The sequence below is a fragment of the Equus przewalskii genome, chromosome 6 (assembly GCF_037783145.1).
Source record: "Equus przewalskii isolate Varuska chromosome 6, EquPr2, whole genome shotgun sequence".
Taxonomy (NCBI): Eukaryota; Metazoa; Chordata; class Mammalia; order Perissodactyla; family Equidae; genus Equus; species Equus przewalskii.
In genome coordinates this window covers 93,643,111-93,665,787 of record NC_091836.1, presented here as the reverse complement: position 1 = coordinate 93,665,787, position 22,677 = coordinate 93,643,111, and the positions used below count along the sequence as shown (strand labels likewise).

At 40.8% G+C, this 22,677-nt stretch overlaps 1 long non-coding RNA gene across 1 annotated transcript in view; it reads left to right on the top strand.

The window, feature by feature from the left end:
- Window positions 1-22,677, top strand: part of LOC103552633 (uncharacterized) — a 67,041-nt gene that overhangs the window by 4,839 nt on the left and 39,525 nt on the right. Inside the window, exons 2-3 of the long non-coding RNA XR_545286.2 lie at window positions 8,763-8,919; window positions 20,232-20,300. This is a non-coding gene — a long non-coding RNA (uncharacterized lncRNA). The remainder of the gene's footprint in view (window positions 1-8,762; window positions 8,920-20,231; window positions 20,301-22,677) is intronic.

Here is a 22,677-nt window from a genome sequence, read left to right as displayed (position 1 = left end):
TCTTAGCACATGAGAGTTCAAGAAATATGGGAAGAAGAGAAAGGAGAGAAGAAGGAGGAAATCTTTTTAATAATTTGGGTAAGAGAGAGTCTTGATTTGAACTAACAGTAGCATCGGATATAAAATAAAAGGAAGGATCAGAGACCCCTTAGAATAGTTGGAAGACCATCCTATGTGATCAGTCTATCCATTGTTTCCTGGTGATCTGTTAGTATAATCTACTTAGCTGACAGAATCTACTTATCTTTAGATAATTAGCTTCTTGAGGGCAGAGAGGAGTCCTCATGTAAGTTGATTACCTGAAGTTTTCAAGTTAGAGCTGTGCCCAAAGCGGGGTACTCAGCATTTGTTGTCTCTTTCATGCTGCCTGCTGACCCTCTCCTCTCCTCACTGCATCGCACAGGCCCTTGTCGTTCTGCCAGATGACCCGGTTCATTCAAACACGATCATTTGCATTTTAACATTTTAACCTTGAATGAGGGACATTCAATCTATTCCATTTCTCTCTGGCTACTTGGACTATTGAAAGCAGAATGCCATTTATGGAAAAGGACTTATGGGGAGGGGAAGAGCAGAAATGAGAGGCTGGTGAAATACTTCCCCTGTCAGCACCAGAAAGAACCTCACTGCTTCTTCAAAAACAATCATCCACGCCTCTCTCTGAAAAGAAGCAATTTGTCTTAAGCCAGAAATATAATGAGAAGGAGACCAAGTTTCCACAGATGAAAATTATATTCATTATATAACACTTAAGCAATCTGTGGGAATCTATGAAAAAAATACTCTCTTTACAGCCTCTTGCAGGGACCTATATCCATTGCAGTAGACACACAGTGTAGATTTGCCTTTGCCATTTGTATGAACAATGTATATAGCTCATACTAACTAGTCAAAAATATTTTGGACAGATGCTCAGGATACCTGCGCAGGCATTAGAAAAGGAAGGAACAGAGTGTAGCACTATGCTCTGTAGTGTCACCAGAGTTATACTTCACTCTGACACTCATAGAACCTTTATGGTCCAATTTCCTACTGGGTAAATGTGTAAGAAACATATATTCATGGTTTTTGAATGGATAATTAAAAATAGGGTGCACCATTTCCACCCTTCCCTCTTTTCTTCTTCCAGTCTCTTCTTCCTGCCACCTCCCTCTCTTCATTAATTAACTAACTATTATGTTCCATCCACTGAGTGAGGCACATTTAGGAAAAAAAAGCTTCTGTTATATTAGTTTCAAACCTGGGAATAATTTCTGCCATTAATCAGGCCTTAAATTTAAATACAGTCTCTGACAATCTGAAATAGAGTTCTGGGTGGGGACCTCGCCCATGCCCGTGTGTTATTGTGTATTGTCTGCTTCCCCTTCATCCACCTCCTCCAACTCTACTTGACTGTGAAGTCCTGGTGGGGCAGGAGACTAACTTTCGTTTGAATCTTTTTTCTCTGCCTTCTGTTCCTCAGCTTCTCACTTCTCTCATAGCCAGAAATGTAATTCTTCACATTGCAGGGCCTCCATAAAGACTCTTAAAATAGAAATTGTAAACAAGCAAAACATGCCATCAGAGAGGGCCAGAGAAATTGCTATGGGAGATTGAAGAGGAAATTTCACGAAGCAGGCTAGTGGGGCAAAATCAAAGAATCAATGGGTAGAACTCTGGAGTGGGTGAGCTGCACACACGACTGTGGAACTGTTCCCTCAAGGGACTCTGCGGAAATCACCTGCCCTCTCTCAGCGTTGCACCGTGCTCTTGGTAAAATAGGCATAATAGTCTCTTTCCTTCCCTCCCTCCCTGGACTGCAGGAGCATGAATCGTATAACATGTGTGAAAGCAATCTGAACTCCTTGGAAGTCAGGAGTGACAGACTCAAGGCATGGTATTATGATTTTCTGCCTGAAATTTGGCATCTAAAGCAATGACTTAAATAATATTATTTGAAGTTAAAAGAAATAGTATATCTTATTTATGATGATCTTTTAATTGCAAGAACCTAAAGGCATATAAAACATTGGTTCAGATGACCATTAAAAATGTGATTTGACTTTTTTTTTTTTCTGGGAAAGATTTGCCCTGAGCTAACATCTCTTGCCTGCCAAGCTTCCTCCTTTTTTTTTTCCCCTCCCCAAATCCCCAGTACATAGTTGTATGTTCTAGTTATAGGTCCTTCTAGTTCTTCTATGTGAGCTGCCACCACAGCACGGCTACTGACAGACAAGTGGTGTGCTTCCGCATCTGGGAACTGAACCTGGGCCGCTGAAGCAGAGCATACCCAGCTTTAACCACTATAGGCCATCAGGGCTTGCTCCAGATGGTTTTTTAATCAAAGCACTTACTTTACTTTATTAGTCAGGAGAGGCTAGGCTTGTGCTGTGGTAACAAATAACCCTAGAATCTCAGTGTTTTAACACTTCAAGTTTTGCTCACTAATGTAAAATCTGCTGGAAGTCCGGGCGACTCTGCAGGGTGGGGATTCAGGAGTCCATGCTACTTCAGTCTGGGGCTCCACCCTCTCAACGGGAGGCTTTCTCCGTGATTGCTGGGACAGAGGGAAGGGAGATTGGAGAATTGTGCAGAGCCTTTCATCGACTCAGCCTGGAAGTGCCACATCCCATTCCCACTCATATTTTATCAGTCAGAACTAGACACACGCTCCTCCTTTCCCCTAAAGTGCTGAGAAGTATGGTCTCCCCTACAGACCCAGAAGGAAAGAAGAACTGGGTATTGGGGAGTATTAACAATGTCCACTGTACTGCCATACTTACAAATACTGTTGGAATATGCTCCCAAGTCCACGGATAATGAGGCATAAGAGTGATGAAAATGAAACGCAATCCAGCACCAACAACTCCTTTCAGAGACAGGGAAACTAAAGATTTATGCCTGAGGTCCTGAGGTCAGTGATGATGAGTCAGGACTAGAACTCAGAGCTCCTGACTCCCAGTTCAGAATGCCTTCTGCTCCACGAGCATTTCCCAAGTGCTTTCCTTGGAAGGTTAGTTGGTCTCTTACATGCAGAAGTCACTCTGTGGTCAAGTTACTTTACAAAGATGGGGGTAAATGCTGAGATAGATGAGGCTAAATTGGTTTATTTGCAGCAGAACTTCTCCGGACCTTTAACATAATAAAGTACATTGTGAATCTTAAGGTGTTCAGAAATTACCAACCACTTTTGAACACAGGAACCATCCTCTCCTCTCCAATATTTATTTTCTTCAAGGTACCTTGTAAGTGAGGATCACACTTCAGGAAATGCTACACTATTATATTACACTTGCAAAGTTGTTATGCAGGCAAAGTTACTCTTTGGAAGTTACCCTTATCAATATTGGTTAATAAATGGGGATTTTTTTCTCTCTACCCCTCCTTAGTCTTCCATTTCTTTCATACCCTGACTTTGAGGGCTGTATCCCAATGATGCATATCGTTATTCTTACCTTCATACGTATCTCCATTCGTATAACAAATATTCAGTGAGTATACACTCTGTTAGTATCAGGTCTGACACTAATCTTGCATACGTAAAGATGAACAAGGCATAATCTTTGTTTTTACATTGCACGTAGACTAAAATGGGAGACATATTCCAAATAAACAACATAACAAAGTGTTCTAAGTGCTACTGTAGACACGGGAATGATATTCTATGGGTGCACAAAATAGATGAGTGTGACAAAATTGTGCTCTTTCTGGTGAACTAAAGAGTCCGAGGAGATTTTCACGGGAACAATGATTAAATCTTTCCCTGCCTTTATTTGAACAAATGGTCCCCTGGACCTTGGTGCCGGCTTTACTCTTATACCAGCCACGCTGCATCTCATCCACTTGGGCCTCTGGGATAATCAGTGTCTTCTGGAATCTTGGTTTAGGAACTCATAGAGTAGGTCTTCCTCCCTGCTCCCACCGTTTGCAGGTTTAGTTTTCCTCCAAGTCCATAACAACAGTTTTGCTCAAGGCAAGACCAATGACCCACAAAGAGAACTACTCCCGGTCTTAGAAAACCTCATGCCACTAAAAACTTATCTTCTGTCTTTAAACCAATTTCAGTCCAAGTAAAAGTTCTGAAAGAAACAAGAAACATTTAAATTGTTCCATATGGGCCACTGCCTTCCAAACATCCTTCTTGTTCCTCGTCCTTGCTTTCTCCATCTCCTTTTCTAAACATTAATTGAGCTCCTATGAGAGTGCCAGGTGTGGTGATGGGTGTGCTGGGATCTTTCAGTTCAATCCCCCACAGTGGCCTCTCAGTCAGGTACTTTCCCCATCATTTTACAGGCACAGAAACTGAGACAATGAGAATATACATCCTACCCGGAGATACATATACAAACGGATAGATGAGCTGAAACTGAAGCCAAGTTGATCGAATTCCCAGATCCAAAAATTTTTATTTATAACATACTGTGCCTTATTCCAAGGCCTCAGAAGTGTCTGACTGCAAACATGTTGGCCATTTTTTTGGCATTGGATCCTCTTCCCTTGTTATCTGCCAGCCCTCCTCCAATTATCTGTGGGAGTCCACAGGGATATCTTACATATACTCTGCTCCAGCAGTTCCTAAATCTATCACCATTGGGATGACCTGGGAAAATTTTTAAAATGAGATTCCTGGGCCCCACCTTTAGAGAATTTTGAGCCCATGGGTTTAGAGTAGGGCCCAGGAGCCTATACTTTTAAGAAAGTGTCCAGGTAATTTGATGACCTGGCAAATTTTGGAATACTGGTTTTTTCACGTGTCATCATATACCAGAATTGGAGATTGAAGTCCAGATGGAGAGTAAATGATCAGCAAAGTGCCTTGTGATAATATAGTTCAGAAAATTAAATAAAGCTTTCAGCTCTCTCTCACTGGTCTCCAGTACCATCTTTCTTCCTGGAAAGTATAGTCCAGGAATCAAAGAACTAGGCTTTGGTCCTTTCTCCTTCCTTATCTGCTAAAAAAGGATAAAGAACCGTAACAACTATACCACCACAATGTATTTGGAATGTGAACACACCAGCCCACCTCACCCCCACTCTAGCACAAGCCCATCATCTCCCTGGGGGGCTATCGCAGCATCCCTCTAAATGGTCTCCCTGCTTCTACTCTCAACTCTTGCTCTAGGCGCATTGACCTTCTTGCTCTGTCTTGGCTTGATTTCCACCCTTGTAGACTCTGGGTGAAATATTTATAGGATAATTCTTTTGTGTTTGTTTTCTCCATGTTTTTCAACCTTCTCCTCCTCCACCTTGCTTCTCTCACTTCAAGTGGATAATCAATCATTGTAATGCTTTGCTTCAGATATTTTCACAGTCGAAAAGGCAAGCGGCTGTAAGACTATAGCTTTTCTAGTTTTGTAGAAGACTACATGCACTGAAGAAATTATGCAAGGTGTTTTGGAGGCAGAGACAACCAGCAAATCATCTTTGAGGGGCATCATATCTAAGAAGGTGTAGGAAGGTCACTGGGAAGGTCAGAGATGTTGATGAGACTCAAGAACCAAGGATGAAGCAAGCCTCTCAGTAGATGGCTGGGAGGTACTCAGGGTAGCAGAGATACCATATTTAAGGAAACTATTACAAGCTGTGTCAGTGGTGTGGTATGTTGTGACCGTGATAGACTGGAGGTTGAAATACTTCATCTCTCATTTTTGGGGTACTGTGTAAATATCCAGGACCCCAGTTACTGGGAGGAGGATGGTTTCCCTAAATGATGGACAAAGAAGTGCACAGCCTTGTGGGATATGAATGCAGCATATTGACAATGAATATTGATAATGGGAAAAGGTTGAATTTAGAATTAATTTAATTGATAGAAAATAAAGTCCCTGTTTTTTGCACACCTGAGTTTTTTGTGAGTGGTATGTGCCATAGGAGAGAGATGGGAATATTGATGAAAGGCATCCAACTGAGCACTCCAAGTCATGTTGTAGTCATCAAAGACATCCTAGGGAAATGACCCAGAGACATTCATGTGCAGTGCTATTTCTGTCTGTCAATATGGCTGCAAAGCACTCCATAATTTCAGGCCAACTGTTTGTTGACAATAGTGCAGACCGGGAGTAAGTTCCAGATTAGGTACTACTTCTAATTTTAAATATTATTGGAAAAGCATTATCTGATAATATTTTATTTGAGCAATATCTGTGAATAATTGCAGCCTTGAACTTGAATATAATAGTCTAGTCTATTGTAATTGGTGAAAAGATGTTTTATGCTTTCCCATCTTCAGCAGGAGATTGTGATCTCCTTGAGGGCAACTCTGTAGAGTTTTAAATTTTAATTTAATTATTTTGCATTACATAGAACGATGCCTGATACTAGTAGGTGATTGGCAAAACTGAAAAAGGAGGAGAAGAATGATACATATTAAAAGAGGAGGAGAAAGTAGGTGAAAGAGCTGCTGATGAAGGAAGAAGACAATAGTAGAGAAAGAAAGGGAGAAGAAAGTAGAGGGAGGATGCAAAGAGATGAGGAAGGAAGCGGAGGAAAGAATTGTGAATACTTGACAAGCAGAAGGAAACAGGAACAGGCCAAAGTTGCTAGCCAATTTCTCCCATTTCCCCCTCAGATCAGAACAGAGGGTGATTCCTGGGCACCTTCAACCTGCACATGAGGACACTTCCACCTCTCTTGGCAAGAGTTAACCTTCATGTGAGCAGTTCTGTAAAGCATGGAGACCAACCAGTAGCTCTTCATCGACAAGTTTAGAACTCTTAGTGTGGAGCGACAAGATTCAGAAGCGTGTTCTTCCTTCTCTCTGATTGTTGTACTATTGGGCAAGGTGGCGTTGTGTTCAGGCAGAGAGAGGGGCTCTAGCTCTCATACTCTTCAATTGGTGCAGCACATAGCTGAGCTGCAGGTGTTCCAACTGGAAGGGTCTTCCATGGATATCATTATTATTGTTGAAGATTAGAAACACAAAAGAAATGGCAGGTTTTCTCTTCCTAGAAATATGAAAGTAAGTCCTTCCTTTCACTTCCTGGGAATATTGCCTTTTCTCTAAACACATCATTGATTTTCCTCTGTTTCTGAATCATAAATCCAAACAGTTGTATCTTGTTTACTTTTCTCTTTTGACTTTCATCACCCATGCCATCAGGAAATCTCAACAAGTTGTGCTGCGATAGTGGCTGCCTCCCTGCTAATGTAGGCAAACATAGCCAGGAGTTGGCAAATGCGGCCTTGGCAAAATCACTGTGGAAAGAAAAGAGGAGGTAGGTATTTATTGGAGTAATGCAGAGGAGTAGCCAGAGATTTCCATCGGGCAGATGTGCCCAATAGTCTCTTAGAAACGAATATACACCACTTTATAGCTGCAGAGTGTCGGTGCGCTAAGTTTCCTTAGGAACGTACAGCTGTGCTTAGGTTAGGCTCCTTTACAAAACTCACTCTCTGTATAAATGAATTTTTCTCATAATTGAAATTGCTCATTTCAAGTCTAAGACTGAAAAATGTTAACAAATAGTAGTATTCAAGAATGTATTCTCTACTCATTTGCCTTCTTGCACAAGGAATAGTGAAGTTGTAATGACAGTTTTCTCTTAAACCAAGGCCACTTTTATGGACCTCCACTATTTTTTACTTTTATTTTTTTGAGGACGATTAGCCCTGAGCTAACTACTGCCAATCCTCCTCTTTTTGCTGAGGAAGACTGGCCCTGAGCAAACATCCATGCCCATCTTCCTCTACTTTATACGTGGGACTCCTACCACAGCATGGCTTTTGCCAAGTGGTGCCATGTCCCCACCCGGGATCCAAACCAGCGAACCCCCGGCTGCCAAGAAGCGGAATGTGCGAACTTAACTGCTGCTCCACCGGGCCGGCCCCCCGGACCTCCGTTGTTGATTGACGATAAAAGTTTGTGTTGCATTGCAGTTTTCTGTCTTCTTCTTCTATGTTAAACAATAAATTGTGATTTTTAAAGGTCTATCTTTCTCTTTCTCTCTCTCTCTCAGACTCTGCTACCCTTAGGCTTATTCTGTAAGCCTGTCAAAGTGTATGGTTTTGGTGTTTGAGCTTTCTGATGGCTATTTCGTGAAGTAAGGGTCACTTTTTGCTTAATTTAAAGGCATATTTGGAGGATTTCGTTTGCTAGAAATATGAGCTGAGGAAAATGGACTATTGCTTTATCTAAATTCACATATTGCTTCTTAACCACCGCAAGAAACTCTCCAGTCATTTATTACTTTTAACCACACAGGGATTTTATACTTTCAACTGCTTACCAAACTACTTTTTGACTTTCTGCCAAATTACTACCTTGTGCCAGTGCAAACTGTCATCCTGGAAAAACACACTGGTCAAGTCCTGAGCTTCTGTGTGTGTGTGTGTGTGTGTGTGTGTGTGTGTGTGTGTGTGTGACAGAGGAGTTTGTCTCTCGAGCTACTCTCTATTTTTTTTTTTCTAGGAAGATTAGCCCTGAGCTAACATCTGCCGCCAATCCTCCTCTTTTTGCTGAGGAAGACTGGCCCTGAGCTAACATCTGTGCCCATTTTCCTCTACTTTATATGTGGGACACCTGCCACAGCATGGCTTGCCAAGCGGTGTGTAGGTCCACAGCCAGGATCCAAACCGGCAACCCCTGGGCCGCGAAGCAGAACGTGCAAATTTAACCACTGTGCCACCAGGCCGGCTCCTCAAGCTACTCTACTATTGAAAGAAATTAAAGACAAGTTTTGCACAAATAAATTGAAGTCATTAGGATGTTTTTGACTTAAGCTTATTTTTATAAGGTCATCACTTGAAAATACCTTAAGATATAACCAACTTTGCTTTTGTTTTAGGTATGGCCTGAATGCTTTCTATGCACCAGCTATAGACCTTCTGGTGCCCAGGACTGCTGTTTAGCGGGAAGAGATTGTAATTCCATCCTCTGCCATTCGTCATCAGTCATCGATGACTTCATCCTGAGACTCAGTTGATTCTCTCTCCAAAACACAAGTAATTTTAGTTACCGAATTCTATGAGGTTACCATATTCACAGTCTCTTAGTGTCAGCTTTTCTTGTATATTGACTATGACTAAACTAAGCTAGTTTAAACTCTATCTTCCTGTGTTCCAAATGTCCCACACGACAGTCCCTGCTCAGCCGTGCTGCAGCATAACATGATACTCTGCTGCCATGTGTGTTTCCAGTATAAGGCCACTATACCTCGGCTCCAATTTGACCAAATTCAGCTGCTTCCAGAACACACTATGACAAATTAGAGAAAGTCTATAATCAGCAGAGGATTTTTGTGGCTTGCAAAGGCACCCCAAATTGCCAGTAATGAATATTCCATAAGCAAGAAGGCTTTTTTAGCTCCAAATGCTATTAGGGAAGCAAAGATTCTGTGAAAAATACTTATTTTGCTAAATACTTTTGAACTTAGCAAATGACTTCAGAGATTAAGCAGAAAGACTCCAAGCATGAGTGCCATTTACATCCAAAGTGCGATTTTCATGTACAAGCTGACTTCAGATGAAACCTCTCAAAATCATATTCATCTTCCAAAGGAGATGAGAAATTTGTTCATATTTTCCAAGGTTCAATCTCTAAGCCCAATCAATTTTGTTTGTATTACTGGAAAATTTCTATTTATAAAAGATGGGAAGTGTCCTGCCAGTGATTAGGAAATAAATTGTTCACTGTTTGGAAGACGATCGGCTTTCTCAGGTGGCTAGATGACTTCGTATGCTTTGGGGTTTTGCTGCAAAAGTAGAACTGCGTTAAACAACTTGATTTCACACAGATATGTTTGGAATGTCTTAGAGCTGAAGAGGCCTTTGAGAGTATCCAGTTAAGAGGCATGATTTTAAAGATGAGAAAGCCAAGGCCTGGGAGTGAAAGACACATCTCCAAATTTATGCTGCAAGTTAGGCTGCTCTAACCCTTGTGAGTTTCATTCCCTCAGGTATCTCATCACATTAATGTATCCTCATTTTTCCCCCTATTTTTTATCAGTTAGTTATTTAGGACATACTGTGTACCGGGCACTAGAGTAGGTTCTGGAGACACAAACACATAGGAAAGAGTCTCCATATTCATGGAGCGAAATAATGCAGCGAGGGCAAAACAGCTACAAAACCAGTGATATATTTAAAAAGTTGTTATATTCAATGTACTATGAGACCATGGAATAGAGTGTGAATGCCTTAGTAGGGGAGGTGAGAGGGGCTGATAAAGACCAAGAAGGGAGTTCAAGAGCCGAGGCTTACAGGCTCGTTAGGATGAAGAATATTTCAGGTAGAGAGAAGAGCGGGTGCCAAGAATATGGTGGACGATAATTTGAAGGACAGCAAGTAGTTTAATGTACAATGGGATCGAAAGGAGATGATGTTAATGTGATGGGCATCAGTCAGATAAGGAAAGGCTATGTTTACTGTATAATGGTTTGAATTCTGTCACTACATTATAGGAAGATACTGAAAGGTTTAAGTCAGGGCGTGTTGTGATACTATTTGCAATTTAGAATCACAGAGATATCAATATAGAGATTGTATCAGAGAATAAGAAGACTAGAGGCAAGGAGGAGACCTTGGAGGCAATAGCAGCAAGGGGGCAAGAAACAGTGATGGTAAGAACTAATGTGACAGTGGGGATAAAGAGGAGAGAAAAGGAGGCAATGAATTTGATAGGTCTTCATAATCGTTTGAACGTGGGGAGTCAAGGAAGGACAAGAACTGGGAATAGTTTGAGGATTTCTGTCTCAGACTTCTGGTGGATTACCTTTCATCACGATAGGGATTCCAAAAAGAGAAACAAGTTTGTGATGGGAATTGAGTTTGAGATGCTGTGATACATCCTGATGGAGGCATCCAGTGAATCTGTGGTTCTAGAGATCTGTCTGAGCTACAGTTAAAGATTTAGGGCAGTTTATTCTTCCAACCCTAAGAGCTACTCAAGGAGAAGTTCTGCTAAGATAGAGTTCACTGTTCTATCTTCATTCTTCTTTTCCTTCTTCCTTTTGTTTTTCCTCCTAAAATATTACTTTAGTCTGGAGCCATAAGGTTGAATTTTGAATAACATTTCTTCCATGTTCAAGTCTTGTAATATTATTCAAGTTGTATACGGTCTGTGAAAATCAAGTTTCTCTTCTGTAAAAAGTCAATGATATCCCACAGGGTAGAGGTAACTCTAAAATGAAGTAATGGATGTCAAGGGAGTTTGAAGTGAAATGCTGATAGGAAGATTTTGTATTGTTTTCATCATGAAAAAACCATGGCTCCAAAGCCATCTCATAACCTGAGGGTATAAAAATGTACGTATGCAGGCTTGTGCACACACACACAGACACACACACAAGACATATATTGTTGTCTTCTCTTTACTGTGTTAGCCACCATCTTTGTTAAGGTCTCTAATGTCTTCCATTTGGATTGCCAAAGAATCCTATTCTTTTTTCTTCCTATTTGTGATTCTCTCTTTTAGTTACGTGTGCTACAACAATTCAAGACTGCTTTTCTTTTAATATGTTCAACTTACTACTTAGTAGCTTGCTAGAGCTTGGTCAAATCACTTTAACTCTTGAAACCACAGTTTATTCTTCTTTAAAATGTGGCTAATAACACGTAACTCCCCAGAGATGTAAGAAGTGAAGGAGGTAATGAATATGAAAGAACCTCACAAACTACAAATCACTACATGAATAGTAGATGCTTTTCATTCTCCTTGTTTTTATTATTACATATTCTAGAGCCAGCCCTGGAAGCCTAGTGGTTAAAGTCTGGTGCTCACCACTTCAGTGGTCCAGGTTCATTTTCTGGTCACAGAACCACACCACCCATCTGTCAGTTGCCATGGTGTGGTGGCGGCTCACATGGAAGAACTAGAATGCCTTGCATATACAAGCACGCACTGGGGCTTTGGGGAGCAAAAAAAAAAAAAAAAAAAAAAAAAACAAACCATAAGTATTAACAGAGTAACTTTAAAAAAAATTCTATCAGGTCATCCTCCTCACAATTTTCAAAAATTTCCTACAGCATCAAGATTCAACACATCTTCTTTGTTTTAAAAGGCCACTATTCTGATTCCAGAAGACTCCCCTGACTTTATATTCCTTGTCCTCTCCAATTGAGCCCATCTGCTCACTATGCTCTAATCATTGACCCTATTAAGCCCGTGCTCATATTGCCCATATGAAAATTCTCATCTTAAAAAATACTCCCTCTTCATCCTCAGCTACCTCCCCTTTCCTTTGCTTACATTTATAGCAAAATTCCTCAAATATCTCTGTTAGCTGTCTAAACTCCCTTGCCTTCCATCTTTTCAGCAGCATTTGGCACAGTTACTCCCTTGTTCCATTCTGAGATACCCTAGGACACCACTTTTCTTGGTTCTTCTTGTGATTCAATCACTGCTCCTTCTTAGTCTCCTTTGTTAGGTCCTTCTAATCTTCTTAACACTGCAGGGTCTCAGGGCTCAATGTTTGAGCATCTTCCCTATCCAGTGTGCTGTTCAGGTGAGCTCATTCTGTGTCAGGACATTAATTACCATTTATATGCTAATAAGTCTAACATTTACCTCTTGCCCCAACTTGTCCTTTAAACTCCAGACTCACATATTCACCTTCCTTCTGAACATCAACATTTAGATGTCTGATTATAATCTCAAACGTAACATGTCTAAAACTCTGTTTTTTTCTCCTTCAAATCTGTTCCTTTCACAGATTTCCCCATCTGAGTAATTGGAAATGCTATCCCTCCCACTTAATCAGGTCACAATTGCTTGAAGTTGTCCTTGACTCCTCTCTTTTACATACCACATCAAGTCTGTTTTAGTTTCAGGAGGCTGCTGTAAAAAATTGCCTCAAACTCAGTACCTAAAACAACAGGAATTTATTCTCTCACAGTTCTGGAGACCAGAAGTCCAAAGTTTAACTGAGCCCAAACCAAGATTTTGGAGGATCTAGGCTAGAATCTCTTCCTTGCCTCTCCCAGCTTCTGGTCACCCTGGCAGTCCTCAACTTGTGGCAGCATCACTCCAACCTCTTCCTTCCTGGCCTTACTGCTTCCTCTTCCTTTTTGTGCCTATGAAGCTCTCTCTGCCTCCTTCTTAGCACACTTATCATGAGTATGACTACATTTAGGGTCTGCCTGAATAATTCAGGAGTATTTTCTCAGCTCAAAATCCTTACCTTACCTGCAAAGACCCTTTTTCCAAATAAGTAACATTTTCAGAGATAGGATATGCTATCTTTGGGTGGCCATTATTTAGTCTACTACAATATCTGTCAAGAAATCTTCATAGTTCTGTTTTCAAAATATATCCGGAATCTAACCATTTCTCACAGCCCCTCCGGAAGTCCATCGTCTCTCATCTGGGTTGTTGCGGTAGCCTCCTACCAGGTCTTCCTGGGGCCGAGCTTGTCCTCATTGGCTGATTGTCAACCTAACAGCCAGGGGAACTTTTAAATTTAAATCAAAGCATATCACTGTTTCCGCTCATAAGGGTCCAAGCCTTTCCATCTTCCTCAGAATAAGATCCGAAAGTTTAACCAGGATTTACAAGGCTCTCTTTAATCTGGTCTCCCATCACCTTTCTGATTCATCTCTTACCACTAATTCTCATCTAGGTTACTCAGTGAAAGGCATGCAGCTCCTTAAACACACTGAGTGCGTTCCCACCTCAGGCATTTTGTTCTGTCAGGAAGGTTCCTCTTCAAGTTGGTGTCATGATTTGCTCCTTCACATTCTTCAAGTTTATACTCAAATATCGTATTTTCACAGTGACTTCACCTGACTGCTCAATTTAAGAGCAAGTTTCCTCCCTGTATCACTTTCTAATCCCTTACTGTGCTTTATTTTTTCCCTTTAAAACACTTATCACCACATCATAAATCATAAGTTTTTAAAATTTATTGTCAGTCCCCCATAATACAATGTAAGCTCCATGTCAGTTTCATTCCTTGACTGGCATATGGTCAGCACTTACACTTTTTGAAAGGGCCTAGAAGGCACTACTAATACGATCGCAATATATAAAATAAAATCTTAAGTATACCCTGCTGAAATTGATGAACAGCATTCATTTCCTCTTTAATATACACCAAGGGATAAGCCATGCACATCTAATGGAGTGCTATCATGAGATTCTTTCTGTTTTAGTGTTGACTGATGCCCCAACGTCTGAGAATAATACAAGAAATTCTAAGTGCCCTCATATTCCTGAGTGAGATGTTGATCACCTATGCAGATTTACAAAGGTAATAGTTGAGCATCAGTTTTGTGGACAATAATACTTCAAAGCTTGGAAGGTTGGAGAGGCATTTTTTGGAGAGAATTTCTATGGAGAAGGTTGTTGGATTTGAGCAATGTTATTCTTTGCCCTACCTAATCCTGTACCTCCCAAATGGGGTTGGATGGGGTGGGCTGCTTATCTATTATCTCAAGCCAAGTGACAGTGGCCTCAAAAGAACCATGCATGGAGTCTGACTTGTGTCCTGGAGTTCATAGGTTATAGGGACTACTCACAGTCTGATGCCTACAACATTCTGAAGGGAATAGATCATGGCTTTCTACTATCTTAGAATAGCTGTATTGGAAAGTAACTTCACTTCTACCAACATTAAATACAAGTTGAGTGTTTTATTGATGATTGATTTTTGACTCTATAAATGGAGCCAACTTAGGGTCATTTTGGATTCTTCTCCAAGGAAAGTCTAGAGGGATGATAGAACCCCTATCCTTGCCTAAGATGAAAAACCTTGGCTTCTGTTTTATAGTCTGGGCTTCCACGAGAATTCTCTCAATATAGTGGGTAACATAAAACAACAGCTTGAAACCCACCAATCTGTTGGTGAAGAAAACCAAAAATGATCACTGCATGATGTGATAAATGTTACACGTCTGGGTGTTATAAGGCATTAATCGTAGCAGAGAGGTGGAAACAATGAACTCTTCCTCAGGAGGACTGGCAAAGTGTTCTTAAGGAAGTAAGCTCTGAACTGGGTTTTGGAGAGAGAGGCAGAGCAAGGAGTGGCATTCTGAGTAGAAGAAACACTCTGTGAAAAGGCCCAGGGGAAAGAAAGAGGATAGAACGTTCGTGGAAGAGAAAGAAGTGTAGGGTGTATAGTCGTGGGGTTGACAGAGTGAGGGGAGATGAAGTTAAAAGGAAGAAGGTCCCTGGAAGGGGTCACAGATGAACATGTCATAACCTGAATTTTTCTCATAGATAAATTCTAGAGTATTTATTGATACTATTGCATGAGTCTCCGAAAGAGTCTTCTCTCATTTACTCCTAATTCTTTCTCATCCATCAATGCAAATACAAGAAATGACATCTTTTTGCTTAAATCAAGCCTGTTACACTCCTCAGGATGAACTAGTAAAATCCTTCGCCTGGTCCACCATGTCCTGCTTGGTCTCACTTCCACCTGTAGCTCGTGCATCCCACGCTGATCTCCATTCCCTGTACTCCCACCAAAGTGACACCTCCTTTTATTTCTTTTAATGTGCCGCTCCATGGGGCTTTCATTGTTCCTTGTGCCTGGAATACACTTTCTTTTGCTGCTTCCTCCTCCATGACCACTGTCACCCTTGGCACCTAAATTGACTGCTGTATCCCCTCCATCTCTCACCGGGATCATCGCCTCCTCTGGGTGACACCTCCAGAGAATTCCAAATGCCCCTAACATTTAGTCTTACCACATCACGTAAATTTCTCATCGTTGTCATTGTATATTATTTGTGCAATCTCTGTAAGTTGTCTCAGGGAAGTTGCCATGCATTTTCCTGCTCACCATGGCACCGTTAGTGCCCAACGCATAGGCTCAAGTACCCTCACACATAGTAGGTGTTCAATAAATATCTCTTGGATGATTTATTAAGGAATGCAGTTACATATAAGATAAATACAGGTAATGATTTTTGGCTCTTTAAAAAAATAGGAAATGATAAATATTGGTCAATCTAATATATCCCCAAAAGTCTAATTCTAGTTTTCAGTGTCTACATTTAAAGTTTTTCTATTCTCCTTATGCAGAAGGAAAAACATTAAACTGTCTCTGAAGTAATTTTTACAAGTAAAAATTGAATGCATTGCAAAATATACAATAGAGATGATTTGCTGTGACAGTAAAAATAAATACTTACACTAAGGCTTGAGCAAGTCCAGATGCTTTGGTATGGCCTTTTTATGAAAGCTCCTTCTATAGTACCACTGTCAAGACTAATTTGCTTTCTATAAAGCTCTAGTATATATTACACCTGAAGCATACAAAGGAAAACTGCCTGGGTTTACGACGGTAAGTTTGCTGAATAGAATATAACATATGGTTTGAGTCACTGAATAGAGGAGCTTTTATTTCAAAACCTGAACACAATGCTAAGAGCCAAGTAATCTTCTCTTTAGGAGGGAAAATGCCGTCACTTACTGATAATTGTTATTGTTTTGTGGATTCAAATATGTGGCTGTTTTAGTTCCATAATGGTTTTAGTTCAAACAACATGATGTGTCCCTTTGAGGTCTGTTCCCCAGACCTAGAAAGGGCCCATAAAGTCGCAATGGAACAAACTGAGGCAGAGTGAGGCCATGTCATATGATTCTTTAATGTATTCGTTTAGTCAACAACCACAATCAAATTCCTTTAATCAGATTACAGTCTAAAGAGTAAACAGATGAGATTTAGTCGTCTAGTTAACTGACCTTCCCTCTTCCTGCCCCCAGGGTCGGCTGGAGCAGTGCCTCTAGACACTTATTTTGAGTATGAATCACCTTGGAATCTTGTTTAAAATACAGATTCTCATTCAATTGGTCTGCGGAGATGCCAAAGATCCTGCATTTCTTTGAGGCTCCCAGGTGGCTCGAGTGCTGCTGGTCGTGGAGCACATTTTGAGTAGCAACGACTGAGACCACAGGGTCACAGAAGACTGGAGTGCTGCCTTTGTACTGGGTTCTGCTGGGTGGTCTGTATGCACTAAATATTGCGCTGAGATAGCCTAGTATAACAACGTCCTCTAAAAGTCTTCGCAATTGTTTTCTTTTCCTTTTCAAGCCTGAACTTGAAACTGGCTGGTAGCCCTGATTCTGTTACTGGCACCACCATTCTCCCAGTTATAAACACGTGAAAGTTCTGAGTTGTCTTTGCCTACTCCTTCAGCCTCCTTCTGTCGTCTACATTCACTTCTATGGCAAGTCATATTGCTAACCCAGTCCTGCACCTGCCACTTCTGTCTCCTTTTTTTTCCCCCATCCTTAATCATCACAGGCATTTACTGAGAACACACAATATGTTGGGCTTTATAAGCATTATTTTTTAAGCCTTAAAACAATCATGAGTCAGGTTGTTTTAAATTTTTGAATTCACTTTATTAATGAGGAAACTGAGGCCGAGAGCACAATGTGTCAATTCCATTAGTAATAAGCATGGAGTGGAGGTGTAAACGCAGATCTGTCTGATTACAGACACTTCTCCTCACCAGTGCAGCTGCCGCCTTCTCACTCACATCCCTTCCCTTGAGTCTACATTAATTTTGACCAGATTTATTAGTGCTTGCCGGAACCTTAACTAGTATGCTGTAGGTATGTGACCTTAATCATATTATGAGCATTTAAGTCTTTCCCATTGAATCTATTATACACACCCATGCCAGAATTTCTTCCCAGTGCTCATTTCTAATGATGCCTTATTGCCTCCCCAAAGTCTCAGTGGCATTTGAGCTCCTGCATCATGTGGTCACAACTTACCTTCCTTCACAAACTTTCCACTCCAGCATAATTGAGATGCATGCACCCCCTCAATGCCTTTTATCAGGACAGTCTTTTCCCATCTCAACAATTAAAATCGTATCACAGAGTTAGGGATAAAATATTAAATATCACCTTCATGAAGTATTTTTTGGTTTTTGGACTAAAAACATTCTTTAACTTCCTGCATATATGTAGCACTTTATGCCCTCTTTTGACACTTAGTATAAAAGAGGCAACGAGGGGTCATAATTTAACTACTAGCTAAAGACTTGAATTCAAGTCTGAACACTATTAAATCAAAGCAACTTTCTGGGCCACAGTATTCGATTATGCCGATGAGGGAGCGAGTAGGGGCTCCATCCAGTCCCACCCCGAGCCCAGCAGTCTTTCTCAAGTGGACTTCCATGAGACTCCAGCTCTACTGCCCTGGTGCATCCGCTGCATGCAATGAATTCACATATCTGCTATGCATCCAGAGTGGTACCCTGGATGCACCGTCCTTGGAAGCACTGAGGACAGAGTCACTGAAATCATTTTTGATGTTCTGTGGTTCAGATGAGGAACACTGTTGGAGACAGATTGGGAGGATGAGGCACACTTTTGTAATTCATCCACCTGGAAGGGACACTTCTTTGTAATTTGCACAAGGGCGCTGCAGGTGCAAGCAGAGACCTTGGACGCTAGAGTTGTTTATAAGCTTAACCACTGTAGAAACTCCAGGCATAACTGTTATTATAACTAGTCTTATTGATATTTCCCCGGTGGACTGTAATTTCCTTGAGACAGAGGTCGTGTCCATTTTGGTACGCGCCTTGCCATCACCCTCTCTGACCCTGCGCTTGTGTTGAAAGTCCTCATTCATACCCAGTCCTATATAACAAGTCTTTTGTATTTTCTTCTGGTTTAAAGAAACTTCGTCTTGCTACATCTGTGTTTTTTCTTAAGGCGTTATAAATTACTTTTGAAATTAGGTAAGACAGAAGGGAAAAAAGAAGGAAAGGTAGGCAGAAAGCAATTATAGTGATTGAAAAAATGTTGCTGTCTTTGTTTAATTTCTCCTGCAGACTTGCCATGCTGGGAGAATTGGAGGGCCCTGCTCTCTGACATTCGGGCGCTAGGCTTTAGGAGCTTGGGGCCGCTCCTCATGTTTCTCCTCGTGGAGGAATGTGCCTGCTGCGGGGCTGCCCACTTTCACGTTATCCTGGGAGTTAGAAAAAATTATTAATAGTGGTGACCATAGTGGGCTGAGAACTAGAATGAACTTATTTCCTCTTTTTCTCGGACCAACTGCTGGATATGCTTAGATCTCACTGGACGTAGAAGAGGATGATTCTTACCAACACCCTTTTGCCAACCTTGTTGGCGGGCCCCCACCTGGATTTAATTTAACTTAGAGAGACAAAAAATTGGGGCATTTCTCATATTCCTTGTATTTTGGAATAATTTATATATCTTACAGAAATAAGGAAGAGACTGAGTGAAGGAGGCTGAGCCACATTTATATCTCTTGTAATGCCTCGAATTGGTTGCAAAATAATTAGCATAAATTAATTGGTTCACCATTATAGAAGCCCCTACAGACCTCTTGTTTTATGTTTACTCCCTTCACTTAGACAAAAACGCCAAACCCAACACTACCCTCTGCCTCATTGTCCTGAAATGCTGTAGTTTCTCGTGAAGCTGAGCACAGAGGAGCCCCACTTAGAACTCCAGCAGCGCCCGGTCTGCTCTGCATCCACTCTTTCTTGCTTGCTCCTTGGCTGGCTCACCTCTCCATCACCGCCTCCAGGTTTTGAAGTCTGTTTCTGATCCCGTGATTTTGAAAACCCATTCAGAATCTACTCCCCAGTGTCCTGGATGCAGGTCCCTAATTAGTGCTGAGATCTTTGCCCTCCCACTTCTGCTGTCTTCTGCATCCCCTCAACCTTTGGGTAAAAGACTCTGCCAACCTCTGCTCCTCAGGCCCCCACAGCAAGACGAGTGTATGGTTAGGGAAAGGATATCTATTCAATGACTATACTGTTTCTTATTTTCCTACAGATTGTTTTTCTTGGTACAGATACTCATTCCCATGTTAAAATATCTGCATATTTGAGAATAAGCAGTATATAGAAAACATTTGGGCAGCCAACCAAAAGCTGGCTTTCAACCGGCAAGCTTAGGGATCACGCATCATGAAGCCTTCTAGGGGAAGGGTCTTCCTCCCCTTCTTCTCCCATAAACTCCAGTATTAAATCATCTACCTTCAGAATCTCCTATGCTATAGCCCTCTGAAAGCTCACAATAATCTCTCTTCGAAATGTTTGCAATAATATGTGTGATAGTCCACAATTCTTTGTTGATAAGTCAAATTGCCATGAGAGTCACCTTCATTCAGAATCTGAACTTCTGTCGCCTTTACCCGCTGGTGTTAGTCCTATATCCTAAAGCAGTTTCTTCTTTCACGTGGTTTTGCTTCAAATGGTTGAAGAAAGTTATAGTTCTTCCCCTTATTTTAACCTAAATACATTTCAGTTCTTTCTACTGTTCTTCATATAACTGCATTTTCAAATTTGTTACTAAAATTATCTCTTTCCAATCACAGGCTCTAGAACTGGTCTACTTGGGTTGAATCCTCGCTCCGCCACCTACCATCTACCATCTGTGATCTCAGGCAAGTTGTTCAGTGCTCTAGTGTCTGGTTCTTTATCTGTAAAATGCCAATAAAGCTAATAGTTATCTAAAAGCTTCTGTAGAAATCAATTAAGAAATATGTAGAAGGTTTGCACTGGATTAAAAAATCAACCCAATGCATGGTTTAGGAAAGTTCAGGAATAAAAATGGAAATACCACTTCTTCTGATAAAGAAATATTACTTCTCTCCAAGATACAAAGATTTCATTGGCTAATTTAGCTGTTTCACTACATTCTTAGGTTATATTTCTCTCGCAGTAAACTGAAAATCTCAGGAGAGCTCTTATTAACCAGACTCCCTCAGCTGGGGTTGGAAAATTAACTTTTAGAAACAAAATGCATGACTTTACATTGATTCATATTATATTTAGCATTTTTTTGTCCATTATTTCAGAGTTTTAATTCTCTCTGAAATCCAAAATATTTACTATCTTTCTTGATTATGGCTAGCCACTTTAAACTGATACTAGCTCATAGTTTGGTTTCTTGTGTTCCTTAAATACAAACTGAGGCACCAGAAACCTTTAAAAGGAGGGCTCTATTTCCCTGGGAGGCCCTGAGAAGGCTTCTCCCTGTAGAACTCATGCTTAGCACATGCAAGTTCATTGTCTGTTGAATTTCTCCTCTTGCAAAGCATTTTTTAAGAGTGTAAATAACTGTGCTATTCAATCAATAAGAAGTATTTTTCCAAACGATGATGCTATTTGGAATAATAGATCACGTCTAACTGGTTAAAATATCTGCTTCATGTGGCTGCTGAAGTAAATGTGATGATGCTCCTCAGCTCTTCATTAGAGCCCATTGCAGCCGGTATTGCTTTTAGCAACTTTCTAAAAAGCAATAATTTGGTTTCTGATGTCTAGACATTCTTTTCCCCACAGGACTCCACTGAGGCTGGCTGAGACTCAGGCTGTCCCAACCTACAGAATTTATATAGTTGAGGCCTATTTTCACTGTCAAGGAGCCAAATCCCTCAGGCAACTTTGCCGAAGGACTGTTCCACTCATTTTTTCTCATCCCCAAGGCCTTCATTCTAACATTGGCTTCCCTTATTAACAAAAAGCAGGAAATAAGCTCCTATTTGTGAGAAATGTCCTTTCCATTAAGAAAAATGGAATCCTCAGGGAAAAATTGACCCTTTTCAGCTGGTAGCTTTCCCAGGAAGTTGACTGTTGAGGAGTGTCTTCAAACTTACTTGTTGGGTTCAAATGACTAAATGGATAGTGTTCCTGGTAAAATGACATCTTCCTTCTGGGTCAAGTCTTTCTAAATGGCCATAAATATCAAAGATCAGTCGGGTACTTTTTCTGTCTGACTACTCTTACACCAACCTTGTTGGGGTGAAAGTGGGAGGCCGGGAGGGAGATTCCAAATCCAAATTTAAAAATTATAAGATCACAATTAGAAACTATTCTTATATGATAGGTGATATGTTAACTCATGTGTTTTCCTTTACAACAAGGCATAAGGATGGTAGAAAGATGACTTGGCTGAAAGTTAGAAGACCCAAGAACTAGTGCTGGCCAAAGTATGGTCTTGTAAACTTGATCTAATGAATTTTCCTTTCTGGACTATAAGTTCCTTATAGGTAAGGAGGAATCTGGACTCAGATAGAGTCTATAGCTCTTCCCAGCTTTTATACTTTGGAAGATACCAGTTGAGGCCTCACCTTGAACGAATACAGTGCAAGTTGTGTAGAGAGTGAGAAAAGAAGGAAGAGGAAATTCGGGGGTGTGGAAATGTTTCTAGATCCTGAAGATCAGAAAGGAGGAGCAGAAGAAGCAGCAGGTTGTATAGCCCAGATCAGCTATTCTTGTAGGACCCATTTCCATACAAGAGAAGAACGAGGAGAACTTTAATGCTTAGAGAGATGGGGAGAGGGTGTGTCACCAGCTTTGCCTTTATAGCTTTATACTTTTCCTCACTTCCCACCCATGGAAGTATGATTTCTGTGCCTGAACAATAAAACATACCCAGGGAATCAGAGACTAAAATATGGTGAAGGCTGGAGGCATTGTGAGGGTTCTGGTGGTACTTGATTTTGAGAGCAGCAAAAAGCATGGAATGTGCTGGTACTGGTTGTCCCATGGTTTAAGGGACCCTATGGGTATTCAAAGGCATCATGTTTTTACTGTCAAAAGAGGCCCTGCCATAGCATGTCTTTCTTGTGGTCATATGGTATAAAAGAGAAGATGAACCAGGGTGGCGTGAGAAATCTTAGGAAATTTTTACACAATAGTTTCATGGGAGTAGGCAGAAAAATGTAGAGAATTTAGTTTCAAGTATCTTTTTAGATAAAGTTTTATTTTATGTAGTTATTATTTATGTGTAAATAGCTTATAACTTGTCCCTCTCCA